Here is a 21,158-nt window from a genome sequence, read left to right on the forward strand (position 1 = left end):
TGTGTGTGTTTGTAAGGAGGTGCATGAGAGGACGTCCTGCCCAAGCAAAAACAGGTGAGAAAGGATCAGAAGCCTGGTGGGCTGGTCATGTTCACACCCCATGTCAAGGTTGCCTGGGTGGACATGGAGTGTGGGAGGTATTCTTTGCCCAAGGTTTATTCCAAGCCCTGGAGGTGAATCTCATTTTCCCAGGGTGGAGCTCTGTGCAGATTCTGGGCTGGGCCTGACCTGGGAGCAGAATGTCCAGTGAGCAGAAGCAGCAGTGAATAGGGTTCAGCAGGGCCTGAGGCCTCTGGACCATCTGCAGGTCACTGTCATTATGGAGTGCAACCAAGGTCATGGAGGAACAGCTGCTGATCAACGAAAAGCCCCGCTCCAGCTCCACCAGGTGTGCCACATCATTTAGGGCCAGAGCAGGCACAAAGTAACCACAGCCATCTAGGGGTCTGGGAAACCAGGGCCTATGGATAGCCGGAGAAGGACACTATCCCCAAAGCTGCTCAGGCTACATAGGCAGCTCATGATTCCTAACTTCAACCTAGAGCATGGTGCCCAAGTTAAATGCACATGGGCAGATGGCCTGGAGCCCAAGGGAGCAGAGCCCAAGGGTGAGAAGGTAGGGGAGGGGGATGTGATAGGGGTGAAGATGCAGGTGAGCTTATGGGGAGGGTTCAGTGCCAGACACACAGGATGCACTTACAAAGGCTGACCAAAAGCAAAGACCAGCCTCAGACTACCTTTGTGCTGGACTGTCAGCTGGGAGGATGTCCTGGTGTGTGTCCTGGGCTCTGGCTATGTTCTGTCTTTGGTGGATACATGCTAATGCAGGCATGTAGGTGCAGCACCAGCCTAGGAGGCAGAGCAAGCTCAGGCTTCAACACTTGTCTTACTCTGGAGGAGATTGATGCAGGGGTACACCAGGAGGCCACTACAGACCTGGAGGGTTGTCCTCCTCCAGCAGTTGCTCTGGTTGCAGCTCTGGAACCTGGACGAGCCTGTTCAGCACCTCCTGACCTGCCCATAACCCCTGCCCAGGGAGCTCTACCTCCAACCTTCCCAGAGGAGCTGCCCCTGGAAAATGCACCAGGGCCAGCTCTAGGGCTGCTTATTGAAACTCCTCTTTCTCTTACATCAGAAGAATTTGTTTTAACCTCACTTTTACCCCCTTTTTCCTGCTATTTTCTTTCATTGTAATGTTTTTCTTTTTTTCATGATGTTATTCAGGTTTTTTTAATTTTTATTATCTGAGGTCCTTTTGTTTTTTTCTTGTATTCTTTTTTCCTTTCTTATCCTTCATTTTAATTAATAATAAAAGTTATTGTTAATATTATAAATTGTGCCATTCCTGAGCATGACGTACATTCACAATGCTGTGAAAGCAACACCACTGTCTGGTTGCAGAATGTTCCCTCACCCAAAAAGGACACCCTGCACTAGTACTCAGTCTGCACTCCTCCGGCCCCCAGCAACCCTTGCTTTTCTTTCTGTCTCTGTTTCTTTAGCTATTCTGGAAGTTTCTTATAAATGGAATCTCACAGTAGGTATTTTTTGTGTCTATTCTAAAATTTTTGTTTGTTTTTATCTGAAAGAGCCTTTTGATACTTCAAAGAGAAATTCCAGATGAATTAGAGATCATATGGAAAAAATAAGAAGCCCTTTTAGTAAGTGTATGGATAATCTTGGGGTAGAGACCACTGTGTTAAGTGTGACCCCAGGCCAGAGCCAGTCAGGACAATTGCTTGCTCTTCCTGTGCACAAAACAAAAATTGGGAACATTGCAAAAAGCTGGAATGACAAACCACAAGCTGGACAGCATCACTCACAATCCAAGGATTAATACAGGTGTAACATCCCTGCAGTACAGAAAACTCTCAAGAACTGGTGTTTTCTAAGGGGAACAAGGGGAAACACAACACACGTAATTCCAATGGGAGGCAGTGCACACACCAGTGCATGTCTGAGATGCCTGACATCCCCAGTGGGGACACACATACTGTAAACACTGGAGACAGAGCCTGTCACCATCAAACTGCTGGTCTGGTGGTGACCAACTCTGGACACAAAGTGAGGAAGCAGAGGCTCCAGCAGATCCCCTAAAGAGAAGAGGGAAAGACCTCTCCTCTGAGAGAATAGTGTGCAGGAGTTGTAAAAGTTTCACAGGTATACACCTTCAGTAGACAGTGCTCATGCTAGGAGGTTACCCCACAGAAATTCTTGCACAAATTTCCAAAGATGTGTTTTAGATATTACCCCTCAGAGCACGGATGAAAGAGCCAGGAATTGGGAAATACACTAATGTCCATAGATTGGGGGATGGGATCCAACAATTCTGGTCCAGATGGACAAGGGAAGCTGAGCAGCTGCTAATGCGGATTCAGGGGTCTCTCTGTGTTGACAGATAAAGACCTTGGGTGTCTTCTCAGGTGAGACACGTGGACCAACCATCTGCATCCAGGAAACCACTTGTTAGACTACATACATGTGATTTCAACAGGCAGGCACACACGTGTGAAAATTGTTTTGTGTGTGACAGAGACAGAGGAAACAGAGTGAGAGAGGTGGAGACTGAGAGACCCATCAAACCACTCATGATGGTCACCTCTGGAGTGGGACTTGACAATCTCTTACCTTCTCCTTGAGGGGGCTGTCTAAACTTTTATAATACATGCATTACATGACTTTGATAGTTCCAAAAATATTAAAGTCATATGTTCAATGTTACCCATGTGTCATTCATCATGTATGCAGTAAAGTGCATTTTTTACCGAAAGTATTTATGACAAGAAAATAAGGCTGTAGTATAGCACAAAAGTGGATTTAAAGGAATTCAGAATCATGAAAAAAAGTCTGTCCAGGGAGGAGAGTTCTGACAGGGGGAGGCTTGCCACTCAATCCTTTCCGTGTGTGTGCATGTAGTGTCCTCATGTATGCATGTGTGTACATGCATCCTGACACCCATGTGCCTGTGTGGGTGCCTGTGTGTGCTCATGTGTGTGTATGCACTTGTTGGTGTTGGTCAGGGAGCATTCCTGGGCATGTGTTTTTCCAAAACCTCATTCCCTAGGGATGGACATGGCCAGTCAGGCCTGTTTTCCTTGGCATTTTCTGTGTCCCTACATCAGAATTTCCAGAGCCCATGCTGTGGAACATGGTCCATTTCCGATTTTTCACTCTCATTGTGTGCTAAAGGGAACATCTGCATCCATAAATCTTTATTTACTTAAGACGGGTCTTTAAATGAGGTCTCTAAATAGAGATTCGTAGTTCAACATAAACAGGGCTTTAAGGTTTTGCATGTAGTTCCCTGGCTCTGAGGTTACCTTGTTCATCTGAGCCTTGTTTGGGGAAACAGAGATGCTGAGATCTGGGGCTGGGGTTTCAGGGAGGGGTGGGGGAAGAGGCACTGAGAGTGACAAAGATGAAAATACCAGGGAGTAACATGCCCAGCTGGAAGGTCGCATGTGTTCTGCCTCTGCTTTGCCTCATGTCCATGCCCTCACTCCTTTGCCTTAAACCACACCATCCCTGCCCTGCTCTATAACTCTTCTGAGCTGAGCAGCCTGGTCCTGCTATCCAGGACACAGGAAGGTGTGGGTCTGGACATTCTGGCCTTCCCCTCTTCCTGCCAATAATGGAGACCTTTCTTCTCACTCAGGAAAGTAGGTCTGGGGAGACTCAGCCATTCACAGGGACCACAGTGGTGAATGTGCTCCATCAGGTGCAGTTTCCAGTTGCAACAACAGGACCCACCTGAGCTTGTGTGACAGAAGGGACCTTACAAGCAGCCTCACAGAGGGTGTCAGAAGATTAGAACATCACGCTTGGGGTTTTGTGGCAAGCCACAGAACCCTAACCATACCATAAATCCTCCAGTAGTGACCTCTGTCCTGGCCTATTCTGGCCCAAGCCCACATATCCAGCACATTCAGCTTCTGTGAGTGGGGTTCAACTCAGTGGGGACAAGAGATAGAGCACTCATCTCATTAAAAGTTAGGTCAACTGGAGTCCACTTGATCTGAGGCTGCTGGGTGAAGCCGTGATCAGTAACATGTCTCTTATCTTCCCAGAAATGGGCCTACTAAGTAGAGAACATAGGTCCTTGAGGTGTAGACTCACCAGGCTCTCCACAGAGGAAGAGAGAGAAGCCCCTGATAGTAGGGGGTGGGATAGAAGAGATGGGAGAAAAAGACATTTTTGTGGATGTCAGCCTTCTAACCAGCTTTAATATGAGCACAGACTCAGAGAAGGTATTTTCAAAATGCATATCTGATACAGAATTGGTATTCAAATATATAATAAAACTCTTAATCCTCAACAGAAAGGAAGCAAACAAACCAATTAAAAAATGTGCATAAGATCTGGACATATACCTCACCACAGAGGACACACTAACGGCAGGGGATCTAAGATGATGGTGGAGTTGATACAAGTCACACTTTTACCTACTTACCTGAGTCATGCACTACCCTCAAAATGGCTTATCCTGGAGGAATGCAAATGTCCCACCATCCCAAGTCCCTTTGGCCCTGTACTACCAAGCTCATGCCCTAGGAAGGAATCTTCATTCTGGCTACCATTAGGAAACAAAGACTCTCTCTCTCATACCCATGGAGAAGAGTCCCCCAAGAAAGTGCAGACTTTCTTGAAGTTCTCTTGAGGCAGTCTAGGCAGTCTCAGTGGTGTGAGAGATGCACAAGCAGAAAATGAGTTGTGTGGCCCTAGGGTGAGGGCCAATTTTCCCTCACACTCCTGATAGGTACCACCATTCCTATTCAGAGCCTTTCTGCCACATGGCCAAATCTTAATTTGTTTTAAACTGATGAACTCCACTCTCCTTACACTCACAACTCTCTGAGACCCCACCCTACCATCCACTACAAAGGTTTGCAGGCCTGAGGTGGGTGGTGGCTGGCCTTGGCCTTCCGTGAGACTTTTATTGAGTGGCCACATGTTCAGCACTTGCACCAAGTTTGAATCTGTGAACAACCCTCACTGTTACCTGGTGACTTACTAAGAACCTACTCATACAACTTGCATACTGTCAGAAGTTCTTTCAGTGACTGGGCATAAAAGACAACTGGCAAGCAGCAGTGGATGTTGAGGTGTCTTGAGTTATTGATAACTTTTCCCAGGCTTGGTACTGGTAGAAGCTGGCCTTTGTATGCAACTTGGACATCCCACACACTTGCAGGCTTAGCAGAGGCAGCCACAAACTGTGGATTCCTTGATAGGTCCAAACAGGTAGCCTAGAAATGGTCACAGGCAGCATCTGACATTGACTTGTACCAGGGTCCCTCTCCAGGGGCCTTAAAACCAACATACCTGGTGGCAGGCTTCACAGTACATCAGAACCTGACCTAATTAGCTCCATATGTGGCATACCTAAAGGGACATCTTGGCAGGCATGAGACTGCTGGGCCAAATTTAGCTGTGTAAGTAAGGCCAGCCCCAACACAGCAGCTCATACTCTGTGGTCAGGTTCAATCCTCATAGTCAGCCAGCTGGAGGGAAAATCCCTCCTGTGAATGAGCCAACAGCAATTAATACTCAGTAACAACCAGAAGGCTGACATAACCCACACAGGTGACCTAGAATACCTAGCTCTGAACTCCACAAAACACCTACTACATAAGGCCATCATAGCAAGACTGGAAAACATAGCAGATCTACCCAATACATAGAAACAAATATAGACATGTAACCAAAATGGGAAGACAGAGACAAAGAAATATGCCCCAAATGAAAGAACATGAGAAATTCCCAGAAAAAGTACTAAATGAAATGGAGACAAGCAAGCTACTCGATACAGAAGTAAAAACAACAGTTATAAGGGTGATCAAGAAAATTAGGGGAAGAATAGATGAATTCAGTGCGAACACAAACAAAGAGAGTGTAAGCATAAAAAAGACATAGGAACCATCAAAAAAGAAATAGAAATGTACAATACAATATCTGAAATAAAAAATACACTAGAAACAATCTGCCACATATTAAATGAAGCAGAAGCTTTAATAAGCACTGTGGAAGACAAGGTAGGTGAAAATTCCCAAAGCACAAAAATGTAAAGAATTTAAACAAAGATAGTTTGAGAGGCCTCTGGGACAATATCAAATATGACAACACCCACATTATAGGGGTACCAGATAGAGAAGTGAGAGAGCAAGGGATTGAAGACCTGTATGAAGCAATAACCATTGAACAAGTCTGTACCTGGCAAATAAAGAAAACATACAAATCCAGAAAGCACAGAGAGTCCCAAGAAAGATGGACCCAAAAAGACCTACAGCAAGGCACATTATAATTAATATGACAAAGATTAAAAACAGAGGGATAATTTTAAAAGAAGTGAGAAGATAGTGTGTTACATAAAAAGGAGCTTCCATACTATTGTCAGCTGATTTCTAAATAGAAACATTTCAGGTCAATATGGATTATCACAAAGTATTCAAAGTGATGAAAAGCAAGGACCTACACCAAGACTACTTTATGCTGCAAGGCTATTTAAAATGGAAGCAGAAGTGTATACAGAGCTCCCATGCAAAAAAGAAAGTTAAAGGAGTTCATTACCACTAAAGCATTATTACAAGAAATGTTAAAGAAACTTTTGTAAGATGAAAAATAATAGGAGAAACATAATTTTAAAGAATAAAATGGCAGCCATGGCCATTTTCATGGCGTGACTAAGTGGGTTGAGCACTGGCCTATGAACCAAAAGGTCACCAGTTTGATTCCCATCCAGGGCAAATGCCTGGGTTGTTGGCCAGGTCTTCATTTGTGGGTGTGAGAGAGGCAACCAATCAATGTTTCTCTCACAGGTTCATGTCTCTCTTCCACTCTCCCTCTCTACCCTATCTCTAAAATAAAATAAAATATAATCTTTAAAAAGATTTTAAAAAGAATAACATGGCAACAAATATGTAATTAATCAGTAATTAATTTAAGTGTAAATGGACTAAATGCTCCAATCAAAGAAGCTAAATGGACAAGAAAACAAGGCTCATATGCATCTGTCTACAAGAACCCCACATCACTATGAATGTTACACAGACTAAAAGAATGGAAAATGATATTTCATACAAATAGAAACAAACACACAAAAAAGTTGGGGTAGCAATATTACATCAAATATTTTAAAACAAAGATTATAGTAAAAGACAAAGGACTTTATGTAATGAGAGAGAGATCCATCCAACAATAGTATATAACCTTTGTAAATGTTTATGTACTCAACACATGAGTACCTAAAAATATACAGCAGATCTTGCTGGACATAAAGTAGAGGTTGACGGTAATACAGTCATAGCAGAGGATTTTAACACCTCATTGATCTCAAGGGATGGATCTCCAAAACAGATAGTCAACAAGGAAACAATGGCCTTAAATGACACACTTGACTAGGTGGATTGAACTAATATTTTCAGAGCACTTTACCCCAAAGTAGCAGAATGTACATTCCTTTCAAGTACATATAGAACATTTTCTAGGATTGACCACTTGTTGGGAATTAAAACAAACCTCAAAAATTGAAGAAGATTAAATTCATATCAAGCATCTCTAAACCCAATGGTATGAAACTAGAAATCAATTACAAGATAAAAACTGGAAAACCCACAAACACATGGAGGCTAATTAACATAGTACTAAACAATAAATGGGAAAACAATGAGATCAAGAGAGAAATGAAAAGATACCTTGGAACAAATGAAAATGAGGACACATAACCCAGAATATATGGGACACCATGAAATCAGTCCTAAGAGGGAAATTCATGGCCTTACAAACCCACCTCAAAAAAAACAATGAAAACCCAAATAATCAATGTAATTTTAAATTTAATGGTATTAGAAAAAGAATACCAGACAAAGCCTAAACTGAGTAGAAGGGCAACAATAAAGATAAAAGCAGAAATAAATGAAATAGAGCTTAAAAAAAACCTCAGTACTTAATATCATTGAAACCAAGAACTTGTTCTTTTTTTTTTAGAACTTGTTCTTTGAAAAGATAAACAAAATAGATAATCTTTTAACCATAATGATTAGGATTAAATGATAGATAACCTAAACAAAGTCAGTAATGAAAGAGGAAAAGTAACAACTGACACCATAGAAATACAAAGGATTGTAAGAAAATATTATGAACTACTATATGCCAACAAATTGAACAATCCAGAGAACTGGATAAATTCCTAGAATTACAATATTTTAAAAGTGAATCAGGAAAAATCTTAATATTTGAATAGACTCATTACAACTAATGAAATTGAAGCAGTAATCAAAAAGCTCTCAACAAACAAAAGTATTGGACCAGATGGCTTCACCGGTAAATTTTACCAACCATTCAAAGAAGAACTAACACCTATCTTTCTCAAATTATTTCAAAAAATTCAAGAGGAGGGAAGACTTCCAAGCTCATTTTACAAGGCTCATGTTATGCTAATTGCAAAACCAGATAAAGATGCTACAGAGAAAGAAAATTATCAGCCAATATCTCTAGTGAACATAGATGTTCAAATACTCAGCAAAATATTAGCAAACAAGATCTAGTAATACATTAAAAACATCATAAACCATGATCAAGTAGGATTTATTCCAGGGATACAAGGTTGGTACTATATTTGCAAATTAATACATGTGATACCCGACATACACAAAATGAAGGATAAAAATTGTGTAATGATATTAATAAATGCAGAAAAAGCACTTGGTAAAATCCAGCACCCATTCATGATAAAATTTCTAAGCAAAATGGGAATAGAAGGAACATGCTTCAACATAACAAAGGTCATATATGACAAACCCACAGCCAAAATCAAAATGCAGAAAAACTAAAAACATTTTCCTTAAGACTGAGAACAAAACAGGGATGTCCACTTTCACGACTTTTATTCAACAACAGTAATGGAATTTATAGCCACAGAAATCAGATAGTAAAAAGAAATAAAAGTCATCCAAATTGGAAAGAAAAAAGTAAAACTGTTATTATCTGCAGATAATATAAAACTATATAGAGAACTATAAATAACTACTAGGACTGATAAATGAATTCAGAAAAGTAGCATAATACAAAATAAATATCCAGATATCAGTTGCATTTTTATATACCAATAAAGAAATAACAGGAAGGGGAAACCAAGAAAACAATCCTATTTACAATTTCATCAGAAAAAAAATACATAAGAATAATGTGACCAAGGAGGTAACAGACCTCTACTTGGAAGTTTTTAAGACCCTGAAGAAAGAAATGAAAGAAGATACAAATAAGTGGAAGTATATACTGTGTTCATGGATAGGAAGAATTAACATCATTAAAATGGCCATACTGTTTTAGTTCTTATTTCATTTGACTTGTTTTCTCTTTGTCACTATTTTATCCTTTCTATTGGTAGAAATTTGAGTTTTATCAGGACTACCCTTAGAAATTACTACGTCAGCACTGACTGGTGTAGCTCAGTGGGTTGGGTGTTTTTCCTGCAAACCAAAGGGTTGCTGGTTCAGTTCCCTGTCAGGGCACATGCCTGGGTTGTGGGCCAGGTCCCTGATTTGTGGCATGCAAGGGGCCACCAGTTGCTCTTTCTCTTGCACAATTATGTTTCTCTCCCTCGGTGTCTTCCGCCCTTCCCCTTTCTCTAAAAAATAAATAAATAAAATCTTTAAAGAAGAAATTAGTATGCCCAGTTGTATATATTTTTTGTAATAAAAAACAAAATTGGTTTGATATGAAAACATTTCAAAATTCATTTTATTTTATACATGGTGTAAAAAAGATGTTTAAAACATTATATTTCCCCAAACTGCTAAATGCTATAGTATTTAAATATACTATATAATTACAATTTAATATATATAATATTTAACATTAAAAAATCTTAACTTATGGTAAATGTTTATATTTTTAAGTGGAGAAGATTCAAGTTCTGTGAATTTTTTGTAATATTTTTACATAATTGTTTAATGCCTTTTGCAGTGTTATTATTTATTTACAGAAACCTTACTTAGTCCCTTTACTATGGAATAATTTATGCATAAACTTTCTTGATATAATTTTAACATTTATATATCAATTTAGTTAATTTTTTCTGTAAATATGAGTTTTCTAGATGTGGAGTCATAAAATAAGCATTCTTTTTTTATTGGGCTTCTTTCACTTAGCATAAGCATTTATGGTTTATCCATGTTGTGCTATGATTTAATATTTCATTTATTTTTGAGTATACTGCATAACTTTGGATTTTATCATAGATATGATTACATCCTATAAGATTTTCAATTATGTTATATCCATCCAAAAAATTAATGTTCTTATTTCAGTCGGTAATTGGTTGGACTCACAATGCAAACTGTCGAATCTGATGGTCAGAGGCTCAGATCTCAGTTCAGTTCTTTAAGACTCTGTTGCCAGTTGCTTTCAACTTGTCTTCTACATGTGTATCGAGTAGGTAAGAGGTCAGGAGCGACTCTCACTCAAAAAGAGGGAGGGGATTACCTGTGCCTTAGTTGTCTATCTCCTAATCTAACTGCAACTGGGGTTGTTATCAGACAGAGCTGGGACAGGAGCCACTTACTCTGTGCTTACTGCTGGTTCCAATATGGTTCCCTTGCAAAATCTGCTCACTTGTTGTCAGTAGAGCCCTAAGTAGTTTATGTTTCTTCTGATTATTAATTATTGTTTTATATAGAATTCACAGTTATTATTTTTCAGGAGATCAGTTGGTAAGGAACTCACTTCTCCCTATCAGGAGCAGAAAGAGGGAAAAGTTTTTAAACATAACACGGATGGATCCTAAGAATATCATGCTCAGCAAAAAAAAAAAATCAGAAAAAGTCAAAAACCATATAATTTCATTCATTCATATGTAAGATATAGAGCTAAAAGCAACAAATGAACAAACAAAACAAGCACTATGATGGTATCAGAGGGATGGGAGCAGGGGTAGTAAAGGGTAAAGGGGGTCAAGTATATGGTGACGGAAGATGTGACTTTGGGAGGTAAACATGCAATGCAATATACAGGTGATACATCATAGAACTGTACCTTTAAAACCAATATAACTTTATTAGCCACTGTCACCCCAATAAATTTAATTAAATTTTTCTTAAAATATAAAAATTTAAAAAATCATAGGCAATATTTTTAAGTTTTGATGAGAGTTATTATTATTGTGAAAAATAAAGCAGAAAAGAAACAAGCAAAAAGAGACAAAAACAAAATGTAAATTAAGCTCTTTAATTTTTTTTATGGAGACAATGTTGGTCAAAAATTATTTTAAATGTCTGGAATTGAGCATATCTTTATGTGTGATTACAATGACACTGAATAGTTTTCATAATCTGCTGGCTTTCCTACCTGCTCCTGGTAAGTAGGAACTTTTTTTAGTCATGCTCATTTGAGGCTCACAGCAAGTTTGCTTGAAGAACAAGCAGGTAGTCCTACTTTACCAAAAAATACATGGTTTGTTTTTTTATGAAATATTTTGCTAATAATATTTTTTGGTAAGTGAGTACATAGCCTGAGGGAAAAGCAGGATTGTTGAAGATAATACACTGATATTTTGAGGTGAGGTAAGAGGAGTAAAGAATGAGAGGGATTCTAGTAAGAGGCAAGATAGAGACTATCAAAGAAACACATGATAGTCTATGCGTGAAATTAAAACTTTGTGAAATTAAAGCTTTGTGTTTTTAAAAAGATTTACACCAGAAGTAAATTGTCTGAGTGTTTTTTTTTTCTAATTTAATGAAGGAACTGGGGGAGAGGAGCTATTTGCCACCCATGGAAATCTATTCTTCATAATGTAAGCCTTTTTTCTTATATATATAACTTTTTATGGCTGTTAGAAGGGACTGACATGCAGAGAGGTCAGTCCACTTCTTCACACTTTATCATTTTTATGTTACCATTGATTTATTTTCCTGTCCCTGGATCCCAATTTCTTTAATTCAAGGGAACGGAAGCTCATATTTTGAGTAACATCTTTTGTTTCTGGCTGGAATGAATTCTAAGTCCTGAGGGTTAAGATATAGTGAGTTTCTAAGATAAACATGATAGTAGTGATTAGAATTAAATATTTCAGGGATATCTGATCAAACTAATAGTAATTTTAGAAGATATTGGACTACTAACAGGGCAAGAAGAAAACAGCACAAATTTAACTACATTAATAATTACTAAAACTTATAATTTATATAATTTATTCTGCACAATAACAATTATACATGCAACTAAATGTGTCAGGTAAACTTTGCATTTAAAATTTATATTAGTAAATTCTATAACTTTATGGTCAATTTTTAGATTCTTAGTAGTAGTGGTGGTGGTAGTATTGTTATCATTATCATCTACTATTATCAACTCATCTCCACTCTTAGCTCTGGCTTTGTCACTGTATATTCTTTAAAAACTTTCATCTAAATATTAGAATAGAATTACTCTTGGACTACTTATCATGCACTTTCTTAGTGCTAGTATCTTACATTCTTTCTCTTACTTTTTTTCAGCATCTACTGGTGGTAAATTCTTGACCATGTGACCAGACTTTGTCCCTGTCACTTTTTTATGCAGTATATGCATCCTTTGGTTCTTAGTTGTCTAACATACTTTTTGATCTTGGTTTTTGATCTTGGCTTGAACTTAGTTTTATTTTTGATATATTTCTTGATTCTAGCTTCCTTGCTTACTTCTGATTCACAGGTTTTTTTTTTCTTTTCAGATATTAAATCTTTCCTCATTCTTCAAGGATTTTATAGTCCTTCATTTCCTGGAAGAATACTCTGCATTTACTGCTGATAAAATGACTGCATTGATTAAGTGCCTACTATGTGCTCAGTAGTGAGATAAATGATATATGCATAAAAATTACAAGTATACAGTATTCTGCTGCCACCTTCAGCATGGCAGACTTCCTTATTCTAATGAGTTTTGTGTTTGGTAACAGATTTCATCATTTCACCAGTTTCCAAGTGTCTTATGATTTTACCTACCAACAAACCAATTTTTCTTTACTATATGCTAGCAATAGTTGTCTTCAGTGTCAATCATTCTATCCTGAATTGCTAAAACATGGTATTGTTGTTACTCTAATTATTGCTATTATTGCTATTGTATGTCATTTCTGAATGCAGAGGGGGATTCTGAAGAAGGAATATTTTGAGAAGGATGATACTGACACATTGATTTACTAAAAGGAAATGAATTATACTAAATGTGAGTCAGAAATTTTGAATTAAAAAGGGAACAAATTGTGTGTGCAGGGTTAGATTTTTTTATTGTAAGTAATTACAGTATTATTCCTGTCCCTAGCTACCTGAGAATCAACAAGATGAACCTATTTAAACCTCTTGAACATACAGTCCTTTACCTGTTGCTTGCCAGGTAAATTGAAGAGATCAGGGTAGAAAACAGGCATTCATGCACAAATCAGACCCTAGACTCTTAAATTTCCCAAGTTAATTCAGAGCTAAAATACCTGGAAAGAACTCATCTGAGGTTGTAATATTTTGTCATTTGATAAGATACACACTCACTAGGAACACGATCTTCAATTAAGAAAGTCATACTTAATGCTATAACATGAAGATGAGGGTAAGAGTGAGAGAGCAAAGAGGGAGAGAGAGAAACCATATTTTCTAGGTGTTTTTAGGAACATTCATGGCTTACCCGGTGCTAATTATAATATGATTTCAATGTGTTAAGTTAACATTTCATGAAGTACTTTTCATATGCCAGCCTTAGCAGGTCTTATTTTTGCTTCCTGCATATTTTCAGGCACTGATATAAGTAGTTCATATTGCTTCTTTTCCTTTTATAACTTTTTAAATATGTGTGCATTTAAACATTATGTCTCAACTGGAACTGTATCATTCCCTTTCACTCTTTAAGCTCAGATATTTTAATTGTACCATTTACAATATATTCAAAATACAAATAGCATATGAAATGTGTCAGTCTTCACATTGAATTTATAAATAAGTCTGGTCACACTCAAATAATTTCACACTTTGCCCAGCATAAACATCAATTTAAAATATGAAGTTCATAAATAAAATGAAAACTGTTACCCAGCAGATCTAAAAACAGTTATGTCAGAGTTAATCCTTGTACCTGCTTGTGGTCTTCCTACAGGGGACCTGAATATGAACCCCTAAATGCCCAGGGTCCTACATAATAAATATTACTATGCTAACCAATTTGCAAATTTAAATTGGGAAAACATCATCATATACATGAATGGAATTTAACCTTGTGGAAAAATAAAATAATTGTGCATTTGAAAAGGATGTCAAAATAACATGAAATGATGCATTTTCATTGGAAAATAATCAGGGTTGTTATGAAGACTTCCAGAGTGCTCAACAGATATCGTGGGAGCATAACCATAACATCCTGACTCCTTTTGCAGAATAACCACTACCTAGTAACTCTTAAAGGATAGTGAAGAAGTTCTTGCAGGTCCCAGACTTTGAATCAAACATTGACATCAGACCATTTACTGCACAAAGTATACAAAACATGTGTAGAAAACAGAACTAAACCAATGGATGGTTTATTTTTTCATTTATGTTTATTTTTTTCCTTTTTCTATTGTTGTTCAAGTACAGTTGTCTCTGTTTTCCCACCACCGCTTCCCCCACCCCACCCACTCCCACCTCCCACACTCAGTTCTTCCCCCATTTGGCTTTGTCCATGGGTCCCTTATACATGTTCCTTGATGATCCTTCCCTTTCTTTCCCCTGTTATCTCCCTTACCCCTCCCCTCTGGTAACTGTCAATGTGTTCTTTATTTCAATGTCTCTGGTTATATGGATGGTTTATAAAATGATCTGCAGGGCAATTACATATTTCCAAGAAAAAGTACTATTCTGTGTTCTCTCAGGAAAACAGAAAGAAATATGTTTCATGGCCACCATGGAGTTTGTAGTACCTATTCAAGAACAAATGGAAGTAAAAGAAGTATACAATAAATATTTATATTCCCACTACTTAAGTTCTACAATTAATTTTTACCCTCATTTTATGATATAGATTTCCATTTATTCACCTCTCATATAGACCTCTGTCAATCTGTATTGTAGTTTTGATGAATATATCAAAGTAATATCTAATACACAGTCATCAATACGCTCATGATGTTCATGATATACTACTCCAAAATATGACACCTTAGCATATTGAATATCCTAAGCTAAAGAAGTTCAAGAAAACAGCAGAAACAGAAAGGTCGTCCTACATTCCTGAAATTCTTGGGTTGGCAAAGAAAATTCATAGAAAGCAAGAGATAAATCTCCTATTTTAGGCAGTACCTTCCCTGTACCTAAAGGAGGAAAGACATCCTTATCACAAGGGAAGGATGTGGAGAACTTGGGCCAAGAAGGTGTATAAATAAACCTTGTTACTTCTCCACCATTTACTACTCATGGCCCAAATCACTTATTCTGGTCAGTTCTTCACATATTTATGATTTCTTTGTCTAAAAGATATTAAAGTTTGCTGCTTTGGTCACTTTTTGGTGTCTTCATTCTCTTGTGAAGGGCCTTATGCAAATTTAATAAAGTTTATATGATTTTCTCCTGTTAATCTGTCTTATGTCAATTTAATTCATAGGTTCAGTCAGAGACTTAAAAAGGTAGAGGAGAATTTTCCTCCCTTACAACACTAGCCTTAAACAATTCAACACACATGTCATTAACTAGGTTTCAATAGTCATTTACCATTTTATTCTTTTGAGGTGGGTGTATATACACAAATTGATGACATATATTTTAGCTGGAATTTAAGTTATTTTATTTCAGAGAAAGTCCTGTTTATATCTTTACTAAAACTGCAGTGATTAGAGATGAAGAATTTTTCATCCTTGGCTAGGGAGTGAGTCAAGTGTCTTGGATTCTAGGTTCTGTTAATCACTAACTTTCAGATAGTGAGAATTCAGCTTGAATTTCAGAATCTAATCTGTCAAAGAATGGCAAGTTTGGATTATCAGATCCCTAAATTTCTTTCTTGATTAAACACTCTGTTTATTTGCTCCAATAAAACCATTACATTAATTCATTAAATATTTATTGAACATCCACTATATACCAAGAACTCTTCTATGGTCTAGGGATGCAACAGTGAATAAAAGAAATATTTGTGTTCTAGTGGAGAATAAATTGTAGTTGAAAAGGTCATCCTATATGCTTTTTAAAGTAGTAATTACATGCATTTAAAAATACATTAAGTTCCACATGTGCAAAACAAGATTATTTTCCATTTTTATTTGCTAAGCATTTTTATTTTTATCATCATAGTTTCCATGGTGACTACTAATAAATTTTTGAGACATACAGCAATATGTCTCAAAACTTCAATGTAGTCTGTATCTTCTCCTCTTCTATGCCCTACATATCAATTTGATACTTGCTTCTCAGTTATGTTGTCCTAACACCACAGTGTTTCTTCATCCGAAGCAGTTAGTTATCACTTCAATCATGTGCCAATCACTGTTTATGGGTTCAATTTTTCTTTTCCATTCTCACTGTTTCTGACCTCTACTAATTTAATAACATTGCAGCTGGTCCCCTTGGTAGTCCATCCTACACACTACAACTTGAAGAACATTCTTAATGCTTAACCCTAATTATGCTTTTCTCTAACCTAGAAATCATTAAAGTTTCTTAATTTTATTTAAGATCTAGTTTAAAATTATTAGGCGATGAAGAAAATTTACTCTACCTGTAAGTTAGTAGCTATCAGCATTATCACATTATCTCTGTTGGTTGTATGAATAAAAGAAAAAAAATACCATTTTACTTGCTGAACCATGGGTAGGAACTAGTGTAGAACAGCACTTTGTCTGGTGAATGTGCTAGGGACGTGGTTCCAAACATTTTGTTGTCAGAATCCCTTTAGAAACTTCAAAACTTTAGAGATCTTTATATTTATTTTATCTACCAATATTTAAAGTATTCAGAATTAAAATCTCTATATATTTAAAATATTTTGTTATTCAAAGAAGATTTTACTATGGATGATGGGCACAAAATGAAATATACAAATGATATATCATAGAATTGTACCCTTGAAACCTATATATTCTTATTAACTAATGTCACCTCAATAAATTTAAAAATAAAATAAAATATTTATTAATTCATTTAATAACAATGATAAATTCATTACATACTAATATAAATAACATTTTAAATAAAATTTAACTACATTTTCCAAAACAAGTGAAAATGTAAAAAAGAGAGTTATGTTTTTTTCAGGCCTCTAAATGTAAAACTTCATAGACTACAGGTAAATTTTTATGTCTGTTTCTCTACACAGTCTGTTGTGATATGTTGTTTTGGTTGAAGTACATTAAGAAAACCTGGCTTCACACAGTTATATAGTAGAAAAAGAGAGGAGTATTCTAATAGCCTTCTAAGATAATTGGAATATTCCTCTTTATTTTTGCTTTAAAACTTGATTGTTAGTAGTTACTTAAAGGTTAGTGGTAATATAGAATCTGCAACCACATCAATAAAACTTTTGCATGAAAATAAGGATCTAACAAACAAAGAATGCCAATATTATTATCAAAATCATTTTAATTGATGAACTGTGCGAAACAGACTTGAAAACCACACTAGAGAACTGATGTATCCATCAGAGTGATTAAGACCATAGATTTCAATTTCAGAAATATTTCTACTTCCTCCACTTATATGCTACGTGACCAAGAGTGGCTTATGCAGCTTCTGTAGGCAAGACTTCCTCACTCTAAAATAGTGAAGATAACAATACTATTTTGAAAAGTTTTTATAATATTTAAATGATGTTATAATAAATATACAATTCTTGGCATAGTGTTTGGTCCTTTGCAAATTCTCAGTAAATGCTGTCTATTATTACTATTAATGAATTATTTATATGTATTAGGAGTCAAAAATATGAAGGGGGACCACAAAAAACAAAATGTATTTATAAAAATTGTGTATTTATTCTTACATGTTTAAACTCCTGTCACCTTCAAAGTACTCTCCATTTGATGCACTACACCTATCAAAATGTTTTTTCCACCTCTCAAAACAGTTTTTGAACTCATTAATTTTGATGCCTTTTAGTGCTCCTGCTGTTTTTTGGTTTTTACCTCTTCACATAAGCAAAAAAATTTCCCTTTGAGGACTTTTCCCATGCAGGGGAAACAGAACAAAACAAAAAGCCTCTTGGGGTGAGGTCTGGTGAATAGGGAGGATGTGGCATGGAGGTCATGCCATTTTTGGTCAAAAACTGCTGAACACTCAGTGTGGTGTGGTCAGGTGTGAATGTATATCACACACCATGAACTGGGCAACAAACCCATTGAAAGAGTCTTCAAAAAATTCTCTAAAGCTGAACACAGCCTCTTACAAAAACACTAGCTGGCACACTGATACAGATTGGTTCCTAGAACACTCACCTAGTGGGGGAAGTCCATACAAGGGGCCTGCTGTCCAGAAGATAATTCCCTTTTGGAGAGTACATCTTGTAAATAAATGATTAAAATTTAATAAGAATATATGTTAAACAACCCCATGTATATGATCCATATTTTGGGAAAAGGTTTCCATGCTTTTGGCTAAGAACTCTGTGTTCCAACTCTCTGGGAGTAATAAAGCTTCCAGAGCATCCATATGGCCCAGAGTGAGACTAAATTATCGCAATAAAAAAAGAGGGTTCAGTGAAATGAAAATCTTAGGATGCCTGCAAAGAAGATTTTGCCTCAAATAGAAACAAAACAAAGCAAAATATGCTTATGCAATCATAAGAGGAACAAAACCAAGAGAATAAAAAAATCCTTAACTGAAATGATTGAAATGGACAATGAGTTGGACAGTGTTTGCCTTGTTTGAGAAAAACATTTCTCTATCCTTTCACTGCTGCATGCAGTGAATAGTCCCATGTGATTAACAAAATCATCTTGAAACACTGGCATGCACGGGCCACAGATGAAAAATTAAATAGCATCTTTAAATTCCCGCCCCTGGTCTCATTTAAAAGAAAATGTTCTGCACTTGGATTCCAGTCTGTCTAATCAGGCAGCACATTTCCTATCACGTCTAACACCTGGCTGACGCCTGAGTGCCAACTGTGCCCAGTGCAACGATCTGCCTGGAAGTAATTATTTCAATCACCCACAGAAGGGCAGGGGGGATGAGACTCATCACATTCTTACCTTTTAAACAGACTTTATTTTTCATTTTAAATGCCTTTGTGAGTTGGCCTATGAAGATTCACCTAAGTCCCTAAAAGTGAAATTTTGCAACTGTGATGAAAAGTGTCAGATAAGGAAAGTACCTTCGCCAGCTACTCCATCTTTTCCACGGAGCATATGTACACATAAAACTTTGATACTGACATTTTTTTCTAAGTGGAAGAAGATCAAGGACAGTTGTATTCATGATGTGATGGTTTGTTATATTTCTGTTTTGAAATGACATTTTTCTCAAGATAAAATGTTTTGTGAAAAAGAAGCTCCCATGACACGGTCCTATGCTTATGAGATTTGATTAAATTTTGGTGTATGTGGGAATTTTGTTTCTCTTTCTATCTCACAAATATACCATAGAAAGATAAATAGATGTATTGACATAAATATAATATTTTGGAATCAAAATAATTGTACAAACTTAAATACTCCACAATTGCTTTATAATATCAAATATTTTTCAGTTGCTAAATCTCTGTGTTACAGATATTGATTAAATCATCTCCTGTTTCAAGATCCTCAGGTATTTAAATTATGGTATCTTTGGAGTCTTGTTCTGGCATTCAGTCAATGCATGCAAGAGAATATGTGGTATCATATTTAGCAGACTAAGCTCTCTGAGGAAAGAATTAGTGAATAGTTACTGAGTATATTTTAAAAGCAGATTTTCTCTGTGATATCTATGTCTATCCTTGGAACATATAACTGGATATATTCAAAAAGCAGAAATTTCCTAAATAAAGTACACATCTGATGTGTGTATTTCGAAAGATCTAATTCTTCCTTGCTTTTAATTGGAGCTTTGTATAATTTAAAAATGGAACAGATAATCAATACAAAGATCAATTCAGCACCAAATCTATGCATGAGATCACTCAGATTTATTTTTTTTTTTGCAAAATGCTGCATAAAATTAGTTTAGTGTCTCCAATTAAGGTAATCTATTAAGTATTTTTAATAATACATAAAGAAGTGTGAATATGTAAATTAAGGAAAATCAGAGGAGGAATTATATAATCTTATGTGAAATCAAAAAGTGATAATTTTACGTGGTAATATTAAATTATATGTACATTAATAAAATGGAAATCCAGTACAGAAAAAAGGAGTGCATTACAGCCTCCCAGCATTACCCATTTCTAACTTGGTGTTCTCTGAATCCTTCAGCTACAGAATTACTCATCCAAAACCACTCTCACCTTGATTCATTTATAAAGAGTGAAAGTGGCCTTCTGTTTAAGGCAAACATATAATAGGGGCATTCTTCTGTTAACCACATAAGGAGAGGCCATTTTGATGTTAACTAGTATCTTCTCTGACCATTAGAATTCTATATTCATTGACAGGAGAAGGAATTCTGTGACAACAAATGATATAAGCTGAGTATCTCAGATATGAGTAGTGAGATTGCATTCCAGTTTGAAGTAAATGATTTCTTTTCAGATCTATATAAGAAATATATAATGAAATACAAGGAAATTTTATTTTGTTGTTTATAAAACACAGTAGGGAAGGAACATTTGCTTACCAATATTCTAATATTGTTGGACTTGCATACAAAATACAAATTCAATGCATCAAAATAGTGCAGTAGCTCTAGTAATGGAAACTAGTAGTTTACAGGGGTTAAAATGGAATATGGTGGAGGAAAATGGATGTGGTTATTATAAGACAATAAGAGGAATTCTTGTGTTGGAAATACTGTTTTTTACCTTGACTAGACTGGTAGCTACACAAACCTACACTTGCAATAAAATTGCATAGAGCTAAACATACACACACAAATACAAATTGGTACAAGTAAAACTGAGGAAATCTAAATAAGAGCAGTAGCTCATATCAATGTCAGTATCCTGATAGTGAATTTATACTGTAGATTTGCAAGATGTTATTATTGAAGGAAACAGGGGAAAAGTATACAGGATATCTCTGCATTATTTATTACAATTGCATATGA

The sequence above is a fragment of the Phyllostomus hastatus genome, unplaced genomic scaffold, assembly GCF_019186645.2.
Source record: "Phyllostomus hastatus isolate PE091 unplaced genomic scaffold, TTU_PhHast_1.1 phas_contig_34, whole genome shotgun sequence".
Lineage (NCBI taxonomy): Eukaryota > Metazoa > Chordata > Mammalia > Chiroptera > Phyllostomidae > Phyllostomus > Phyllostomus hastatus.